The following is an 11183-nucleotide window of genomic DNA, read 5'->3' on the forward strand; positions in this document are numbered from 1 at the left end:
TTTATTTATGATGCGATTTCTTAGATCTAGAAATCTCTTCTAAAGCATGTGATATAAAATATTGTTTAAATCTAATTTCTATCAGATTGCTTTCCAGTTTTTCTAGTTTTGTTGAATAATAAGCCTTTTTTGGTTGAATAATGAGGCAATAGTTGAAGGTCCATAAGTTTATCAAACAACATGCCTCCGTATTTATTTATTTATTTATGTGTCATATAGCCCTAATCTATTCCAATTATCAATTTTCTATTTTTTAACCAGTACCAAATAATTTTGATGATTACTGCTTTTGAATATTTTGCTTTCAGATCTACTACTGCTAGGCCTCCTGAACCCACTTCTTTATTTCATTTCCTTTGAGACCTTTGACTTTTTTGTTCCTCCAGATGAAACTTGTTATTAGTTTTTCAACTTCTAAAGAAAACCTTTTGGTATTTTGATCAGAATGGTATTAAATATGTAAATTATTTAGGCAGTATCATCATTTTTACTATACTACCATGACCCAACCATGAGCAATTAATGTTTCTCAATTATTAAATTTTGTCTTTATTTCAGCAAAGAATGTTTTATATTATATGCCATTCCTATATGTCTTGATATGTTTGTTTCTGTAGGGTTTTTTCCAATGAATTTCTCTTCCTATCTTTTCTTACTGAGTTCTGTTGGTACCATACACAAAGCTTGATGAGTTGTCTATTCTATTACTTTATTAAAATTATTATAAAATTGATCCATTTTAGCTTAACCCCTAGGGTCCTCTTAAATGAATCATCATATCATTTGCAAAAAAGTAAAAATTTTGTTTCTTTCTTGACTACTCTTTTCTCCTCCATCTTTTTGAGTCATGATTATAGACAATTGTGTGGCAGTGGAATTTGCAACATAACCGTTAGATTCAGGGGAAGATACCTTTGAGAGATTAGTGATCTCTCTGGTTCCAAATGAAGGGTAAGAATTAACTTTGTTTTACTTGCCCACCAAAGGACTCTATCCTCCAAATGTGCTTGCATTTTTTTCCTTCAATCACTGCCCTCAAGGTCCTTGCTCTCTGGTAGATGCTAGAAGGAAAGAAATGTATCAAATTGATTCACATTAAATCACAAAAGACTGATACCTCTATAACTCTTCTAAAAGCATGTGTTTTTATGAGGTTGGCATAATGTTTGAGGTATTTTTCCAGTTTTTTTATTTTTAAAATAAATTTATTTTTATTTCTTTTTGTTTTTATATCACCTACAGTTTCCAATATATGTCTCTCTCCTCAACTCCAATAGCCATTCCTTATAACAAAAAATAAAAAAGAGGAAGGTGGGAATAAAAGTTCAGCAAAATTAATATCTACATAAATAACTTATATATTCCACAATGTCCTCTATCTACTTCAGCAAAAAAAATTAAATTTATCATCTTACATCTTTTTTCATATCTTCCTGCTGGAATATAGAATATTCCAAGAGGACAGAAACAAACTCCTTTTTGCCTTTGTATCCTTACTGTCTAGCACAGTAGTACCTATATATACTGAATAAATCAATGCTGAATTAAATTGAAATGAATTCACTAGCCTAGTTTAGTTCAAGATAGCCCTTTACCAGATTGGCCTCAGGATTACCAATTTTCTAGTCACTCTCAAAACCTATTCACTAAATTGTAGAGGAATTACAGTCTGTACAGAAAACGCACCCACAATAACATGTGAAGTATTGAAGGAAGTGTCTAATACAATAAAAGAAGCTATGATAACAATATCACAAATGAATAAATGAAATGAATGAAAAAGAATTTATTACCTGATTGCTAGGTAACAAACCTATGCCAAGCACTGAGAATACAAAAACCAGAAGTAAGGCAGAGTAGAAGAATATATTGATAAAGCAAAATGGAGGCCAGGGTAGGGATTTTTGATCTGAGAAATCACAGGACTGGAATTGATGTATAGGGAAAGCCATCCAATGTGAAGATGACCTTGGGAATCTTGAAAGCTATCTTTGCCAGCAGGGAGAAAGCTTTGGCAGGGTCTACAGAGCTGAAATATCTCCAAAGATGATCCTAGTTATATTCTGTGTGCCTGCTATCTATGACCCATCCTAGCTAAATTGGGAAATGCTTATCATCATATTAACCACTGAGTAATGAGTTGTTTGACTATATCAGCTCAAAACAATCAACTACTAAGATGGTATTTTCCCTCTATGCCAATGAATGAAGACCACACTCAGACCAAATCACTTAATATTAAATTTTGAAATGGCTCCATTTAATATATGCTGATGTGAGTTGGATCTCAATCTTTATGTCCTAGATCTAGAAAGGAAAAGATAAACCATGAATGGAGTTAGATTTTTTTTTTGAGGCAGTCAGAGTTAAGTGATTGCACAGAATCACACAGCAAGTGTCTAAAGCTAGATTTGATCTCAGGTCCTCCTGATTCCAGGGTCAATGCTCTATCCACTGCACCAACCACCCCACCACACTTACCCCCTATTCTTTTCTTAATTAAACAGTACCTGAATAGGGATTAATAATGTCAAACTAATGGTCACTCTAGGCTGATAATTTATTGCAATACAGCAGAAATACTGAGAGTTTAAAATTACTATGATGATAACAATAACAACTCTGATGAACATCTTATGCTTTGCCACTGTATTTCATAGGTGCTATGAGTTCACATTTTAAAATCTCACAAGTTTTGTTCTGCCTACAATCACCTCAATTGAAAATTTCTCTGAGAGGAGTTCTTGACCAGTTCTTTATCAGTTCTTAACCATGAATAGATTTCAAGGACCCATGAATCTGAATGGAGACAAAATTACATCTTTTATTTTTAATAACATCCAAATGAAATTTAACATTATTTTCAGTTATTAATGTGGACAGCAAAATATTATTTTGAAAGGTGTCTTTAAAATACCATAAGAGTTTATGATGCAAAAAAAAGATTACAAAGCCCTATTTTTAGAGAAGTCAAACATACCCTGTGTTATAATTTAACACTCTATCATCTGTTGCTCACATTTTAAATTATAGCTTCAACATAGCATAGCTATTAGAGTGGTCCAGACAGGACCAGCTTCCAACTTGCATCAGAATAGATGGACTCATTTTAAGGACCCACCATGAAGAGCAAAGTATAAACTCAACATCCATTTCTCATTTTATATTCAAGCATCTAGTAATAGTTCCATTTTTTAAAAATCTGGACCTTAAAATGTATTCTTTTCATTCCAAAGTATGTTGATCTAAAAAGTCAAAATGATTGTTCTTTATGGATGTCCCTTCCATGAGAAGCAGAAACCAGGACTCTTATTTTTGGGAATGGACAGTAATGAGATTCTTGGAAAAATTCTATGTATTCAAGGCTCCCCCTGTTGGAAAAACAACAAAGAACAAGTATATGTGTAGTTCTATCTATTGAATGGGTAAAGCAATGACTAATCACCCAATCCACAAGCATTTATTAAGTATCTACTATGTGCCCAGTGCTGGGCTAGAAGGTATGGTTACGTATTTTTTAAAATAGAAAAAAATAGACCATGAAGGTATTAATTAGCACAAAGAGAAAAAAAGAAAAAGAAAAATTCTCAAGAAGCTTACAAGAAGCAGAATAAATGCATGCATATATGTGTGTGTGTGTGTAATTATATACAGAATAAATGCAAAATGGTTTATAAATACAAGATAATTTGGGAGAGAGCAATTAGATTTATAGAAAAAACCAAATGGAAGGTGATGTTTGAGCTGCATCTTGAAGAGAGGAATGATAAATTGAGGAGATAGAAGGATCCTGAGTAAAGGGAGAGGGTGTTTGGAGGCGGGGAACTAAGATAGGGAAGATTTAAATAAGTTTATATTAGCAATTAATGAATTGATCCCATTGATATGTGTCTATATTTAGCAATGAAAAAATTATAAAATGTTGATGTAAAATCCCAGCACAAAACTGATGTTGTCACAGTGAAGGAAATTAGATAGAAACAGAATTGAATCATTCCCTCTTCTTTCCTCTCTCTCTGCCCAGGAAGATCTTTTAGAGTTTAAAAAAAAAATCTCTGCTGGTATTACCTTCTACTTCCTATTCTCTTTCCCTCTGCAGATTTAATCAGCCACACCCCAATTGCAATAATTTTCTCATTCTCACTCCGAGATAATGTATGTAAAGCAGTTTGTGAATCTTAAAGTAATTTATAAATGCTAGCTATAATTATTATTAATTATTGTTGCTATTGTTGTTGTAGGGAAACAGTGGCCTCAGGTCTACTTTTTATGATATATATTTCAGAAAAAAGTTATTCATGCAATCACAATAAATTGAAGCCTTCATTTTGAAAACTCCTGAGATACAGACAGATGTGGCTCTTTGAAAGAATTTACTGTTATATAGCTCTAACTAACCCCTGACCTTTTTGTGTTTAGGGTCAGAATATAAGAAACATTTAGGTAAAAGAAAGCAGCAAAGTATATTACAGTATCTGTTACTAGACAGGCATAAGAACAGAAAGTTGGAAGGAAATAAATCCTTTTGGGGAGAACTTCATTCCGTTCTTGATGAGTTGAGTATGACTGATATCTTTAGTTTAAGTCCTGTTCTGAGATGCTTGCAAGACTTACTGGCATACTCCAATCTCTCCCTTCTCCACCAGAGTTCAGCTCTCCCTTCATTTTTCCTTTGCATTTTCTTCTTTCAGTTTCTCCTTTTTTTAATTTTTCCTTTTAATGTTGCTCCTTTATTGTTGATTGTTTCCCAGTCAACTCTTTTAAGTCACATCGAAGACTGGGACTCTATCTGACCACTGCTGATATTGCTTCTTGCATCTTGCAATCTCTGCCCATTCCTCTTATTTTTCTATTTCTCAGAAATAATTTATGTTCTTTTAACTCATCATGGACAGGACTAAAGTTCATCTTTCAGCTCAAAGATTATAGTTGTCCAGAATCTTTCTCAGAGCTGTGAGTGAATTTATATCACTTTGTACTACAAATCCTAGCCTGTTAGTTCTCAAATCCCCTATTACACGAGAATCACAAAATGCCAGGATTGGAAAATACATCAGAAACCATTTAATATAACCCAGCCCTTAAAACCCAACCCTCCATATACCATGCAGACAGTTAGTCATCTGGCAAAGACTGGCATAAAAAAAAAAGATGTGTGTTTCATTTGTCCCAGACTGTTAACTAATCCAATGTAAAAAAAAATCTCCTAATCAGAAATATAGCTAAGTACTAGGGAGAAACAACAATTAACACATGTAAATAAGCTAGTTTCTTTTGGGCTAAAGAGCAAAATTTCTAATTATACATTTATCCCAATGATGGGATTTTTCAGTAATTGTGGCAAATTCATAAAACCATATTTGCTTAATTATTAGATATATGTCAGATGAAATACACTTCAAAATTCTAAACAAATTGCAAATTTCATATTAAAATATCTTTCTTATATTCATTTGTTAAAGAAAATCAAGAAAAGAATTTGGGTTGTATTATATACCAAAATGGAGAAGCCAGTTTTGAAAAACCTTATTTTTAAAACCTTATTATACATTACATATATATTAATACATACAATTGCATTCAGATAAATGTGATTTTATTACATACGCAGCTATGAAGAGGAGTGTCCTTTTTGGTGATGTCTGTAGTGGAGAACTGCTGCTGTTGTTACCATAGCAACAGGATCTCTAACATCATTGCAGTCACACTGCTTAGCAAAGAGGACAGCACTGCATTATTATTCTGTCCTCATCTGTGTTTGTCTGATTAAAAATGTCCTACAATATGTTTCTGAAATATCAATCTCAGTAAATCTTAGTGCCTTCATTCCTTCTTCTGTCTTCTTCCCACCACTTCCATTTTGGATAGTTAAAAAAAGACAATTGAGTTCTATTATTTTACCCATGGAGAGGAGAATGTTTTATCATGAACATTCAGTTCAATGCTAGAGGTTAAGCTGAAGAGTTAGAGAGAAATTAAAATTCTTTACCCCTTATCTCAATCTGTGCAAGCTTTTTTCCTGATGGTCTATATGAAGAATTTCTTCTTCTCTTTTGTTATGTAGTGAGACTCAATCTGCCAAAGTGAAATTTGCTACATCTCCTCACTTAATAATCTAAAGGTATCCCTGGGAAGCAGTGAGTGGCTTTCTCTTATGATAGTAGCTTCAACCCTCATAGAGGAATACTCCTCCCACTTAACTGTCCAAAACTGGTGCCCATTTAGCCAATGAATATAAATTTGCTTTTACAAAAGCATATTTACTTCAAAGATATAGCAAGGACAGAAGTAAAACATTTCTCTCCAAAACCTATTAGCACACTATTTTATGCCATCTCCTTCTCTGAAAAGAGTGGCTTCAAACTTAACACAGTAAATCCAGACTCTAGGTAGTCATTCATTCATTCAACAAGCATTTATCAATCACCTACTATCTCCCAACACTAAACTTAGTAATGAGACATAAGAGATCCAAATGGAACAGTCCCACCCCTCAAAAAGCTTACATACAACTTACATCAACACATGTAGATGAATATAGGATATGTACAAATTAATTTCAGATCACTCTAGCAAATTGCAAGATTCAAAATAAATAAAATCTTTCTTTAAAAAAAGGGGGGAGGCTAGATGGCACAGTGGATAGAGCACCAGTCCTGGAGTCAGGAGGACCTGAGTTCAAATCCAGCCTCAGGCACTTAATAATTACCTAGCTGTGTGGCCTTGGGCAAGCCACTTAACCCCATTTGCCTTTCAAAAACCTAAAAAAAAATTTAAAAAAAAAGATAAATGTTCTCTGACTGAGATTTTACAATATATCCTCTATGCCAACACAGGATGTGGCCTCAAGAGTAAAAGCGGACTGGACAGATGTTTGTCCAGACAAGGAGTTATGTCTACCTGGAGGAAAAGAGGTGAGGGTATAATTTCTAAATTATGAAAAACAGATTGAGTTTTGGCCACAGATAGGCTCTACTATTAATGTGCTATGCATAAGATAGAAAAGAAGATTCCTGCCCCTTTTTACTCTAGAAATACTTGGCCAGAATTGTGGCCAAAAAAAAAGTCAATTACATGCAAGAGCTAGGAGCGCATTATGATCAAGACAGACATTTGAGAGCCACATGATCAGAGGTCAAGCTAGGACCAAGGGTCAATGCTTATGGTGCAAGTGAAGGAAAGGACAGGACCAGAAGTTTCATACTCAGAAAATGGCTAGTTACAAGAGTCAGAGAAGTAATATAAAATTCAGAGTCATTAACTGTGAGCATGAGAACCAGAGTTGAGCTATCATAAATGTAAAGTAGTACTTGGAATAAAAGTACAGTCAGTACTGTGACTCAAAATCATAATCAAACAGGGACAGCTATAGTCAGGGGTCAACTTCAGGGTCTGATGTGGGGAATAATACAGAGAGTCTACATTCCACAAAGAATTTCCAGTTTGTTGCATTTAGCTTTCTTCTGTTATGTGCATATTTTTATTGTTGGCTTGTAGCTGCTGGCCCACTATCCAATTTCCTCTAAATTAGCAACAGCCAGCTAGCTCCTGCTGCTGCCCACGTTACTCTCCAGAAACAGCAGATGCCAAGCAGAATTGACTCCAAAGTTTTCACAAAATTCAGATTGGTTTGAGCATGAAGCTCACTAATATGCTTGGCTACATGTTTTCCAAATGTGGACCAACTTCTTGAATGACTGATAAAAAAGAAAACTTTAGGATGGGACTAATAATTCAGTATCTCTTACAGTCAACCCAGAATATATCTTAGGAACAAATTCTATCTACTCAAGTGAATTTTTCTTTTTAAATCTGCCTGAATCAAAGCAGAATAGGAAATTTTTATGCCCTACGTAACAAAAAAGTGAAAAAAGAATCAAACATCTGGGAGTTCTCACTCTGCATCTATCAGGATGACATCTCTCAAACTTTAATAAATTTTTCCCATAGATGTGGCTACAAAAACTACAGAATCTCTAGGGTTCTCAAAACTTAAAACTGGTGAGTTGTTGAAGTAAAAATTCATTTTTGAAAATTTCACATCAGACAACCAGCTTCTCTCCTGTTGAACTTGTGCGGAAGGAAGATGTGTCAACAAATAATAGCACTTGAATGACAGATAAAGACATTTTCTGTTGCTCCACTGATGTTTGTTATAAATGAATCAATCAGATAAAATGTTTGGAGAGTGGTACTACATATATTTTTTAAATATACTTGTGTGGAAATGCATGAATCTGAATATGAAGAGAAGTATGGTGAAGAGATTTGAACAAGGATGGAAAGAAGCATTTATACTATGCTTTAAAGTCTACATCTATTTTCTCACAATTCTCACAATAACCTATGAGATAGAAAAGAAAAACATTGTTATTATCCCTATTATCCCTATTCCCCATTAATAGATGAGAAACTAAGGTTTAGGTAAAAGAAGGAATTTACTCATAGCCATCTAAGTAGTAAATGACAGAATCAGTAGTTAAATTCAGCTATTCTGATTCCCAATTTAATAGTCTTTCTACCACACATCATTACCTTAACACATAGATTGTTAGAACACATAAAATGTAAAAGCTTAGAATCTAGAACATGAACTCTCAGTTCTAGAAAAAAATCTTGGAGCAGAAAATAGAATACTAATATCCACACCTCTAAGGAAGTTTAGAAACATCTAGTCCAAGAGTTTTTAACCTTTTTTTAAGCCATGAATCCCTTTTGTTAAAGGGGAAGCTTATTACTGTTGAAATTTGTTTTGTTGTTGTTCAGTCATATCTGACTCTTCATGATCCTGTTTGAGGTTTTTTTTTGACAAATATACTAGAATGATTTGCCATTTTCTTCTCCAGCACATTTTATAGATAAGGAACTAAGGTAAACAGGATTAAGTGCCCAGTGTCACACAATTACAAAGTGTCTGAGACCCAGATCTGAACTCATAAAGATGAGTTTTCCTGATTCCAGACTCAGAGCTCTTTGCACTCTGCCACCTAGCAGCCCACTATGTTTTGTTACCTGCATGTTAAATTTTAATTAGAAGTTAATGAAAATAAGGATGCAATTTCCCTCTCCTCAAGTTCATGGACTTCATATTCATTCATATATTTAGGGGGTCTGTGTACCCCAGATTAAGAATCTCTGATCAAGTCAAATCCTCATTTTACAAATGAGGAAGCTTAATTACTGCTTCAACAATGATCTAAGAAAGGCAATAGATTGAATAATAACCAAAATATCTAAAAAGAAAGATCATTATGCATCTTCATCCAATCTAGCATTGCATACTTTCCATAAAAAGCCTTGCCTGGTGCTCGACTTCTAGAGTCTTCTTCTCTGAAATTAACTTCCCTCCCCCATGCTGAATATCTATTTTATATTCCTAGCTGTCTACACATTGTCATACATCTGAATGTTAGTTCCAACAGAGCATGGACTATTTTTGTCTTTCTTTGTGTACTTTGCACTTTGCACAAAGCCTGGCATTTTATAAACACTTAATAAAAGTTGTTTGATGATGATGATGAAAAGACAGGCAAGAGCCATAAGTAGAGCACTAGAAGAGACATCCTGCCAGGAAAACAAGCATGGCTTAGGTGAACAGGCTGTAAACCACAGTGGGAAGGTAAGGAGACAGAAGTCCTTATCAGTGCACAGACTGGAGACAGTCAACCAGGGCTTGGATCAGAGACACTGAAACCTAGCCATGCCAGCATTTACCCTAAGGTGAAGCCAAACTGAACTACTTGTTTTTCCCAAAGGCATTTTTGCACCTTTGTGACTTTGCTCATTCTGTTGCCTTCACCTGGAATGCCCTTTTCTTCCAGCTCCATTTGTCAAAATCCTACTTGTCTTTCAAAGCTGAAATATAACTTCTATGATCACTCCAAGTTGTATATCTCTCCCTCTTAAGTTCTATAGGCACATTTATCACAAATTTCTTTGTATTTTAATATTTAAGTCTATCATTCATCCTTACTATTGATTGGTTGGTTGTTGTCTTTCATGCTCTAAGAGGACCCAAAATGGCATTATTAATTTAGAATCAAGGCACAGTGTGTCCAACTGAGGTTCAGTTGACTCAGAACCTTCTGAGCTCAGAAGTTTCTACCACAAGTCATGCTCAAATAGTCCATATGAACATTTGAAGTGGAAATATCTAAATTTGGGCATCTATAATTTCTTTTGAGCTACCTCAAATCCTCTTTGTTCATTGAGTACAACAATTTCTCTGATGTAGGCACATTACATTGGATTATCCTGTGCCAGTGTTTCCCATATTTCACAATCAATTCCAAAGTTCTTCAGAGAGACATTGAGTTCTTCATAAATGAGTTCTTCATAAAATAGTCTTTTAAGCAAATGCACATTTTGAATCAAACAACAGCCTCTGTGTGAGTCTTGCCTCATGAATTCTTCATAAAATAGTCTGTTAAGCAAATACACATGTGACAATCAAGTAACATGACCAGTCTACTGGAATTGCACTCTCTATCATAGGGTTTGAATGCTTGGCAATTCAGCTTGAGAAAGGACCTCTGTGTCCTATATCTTACCTGAAGTTGATCTTAGAATCTTCCTAAGACAATATGAAAATAATTCAGTTTTCTGGGATGAAACTGGCATATTGTCCACATTTCAGACATACACTAATAAGGTCAGCATTATATCCCTGTAGACTTTCAGTTTGGTAGACAACCTAATACCTTTTATCCTCTATCCTTTCACTTAGAGCTTCCCAAACACTGAGTTAGCATTGGCAGAACAAACATTAATCTCATCATCTATGTGTCCATCCCTGGAAAATATGTGTAACTTTATCCAAGCAAAGTTTCACATATGGATAATATGGCACTGACTGGTAGACAACCTCTGTTTTCTTGTTTTAATCATCAGTCCAAAATTATCACAAGCAGCAGAGAATCAATCCATATTTTATTGCATATCAGTATCAGAGGTTACACTGAGTGCTCTATCATCTGCATTTGAGCAAGAACACAAGCATTCACTCCTTCGGTGACTGGGAAAGCACATTGGACTTGAAAGGAGGGGATGCCATGACAAGCACAGAATTTGGATTTGAGTGAAGGGGTGCTGTGCTAAGACACCAGCCTCACTTTCTCTTCCAGAGACATCTGAGTCCAGTGGCCAGAATGTCTGGAGATGGTCCTGGATTTGAGGCAATAAGG

Source organism: Macrotis lagotis, chromosome X (assembly GCF_037893015.1).
Source record: "Macrotis lagotis isolate mMagLag1 chromosome X, bilby.v1.9.chrom.fasta, whole genome shotgun sequence".
Classification (NCBI taxonomy): domain Eukaryota; kingdom Metazoa; phylum Chordata; class Mammalia; order Peramelemorphia; family Peramelidae; genus Macrotis; species Macrotis lagotis.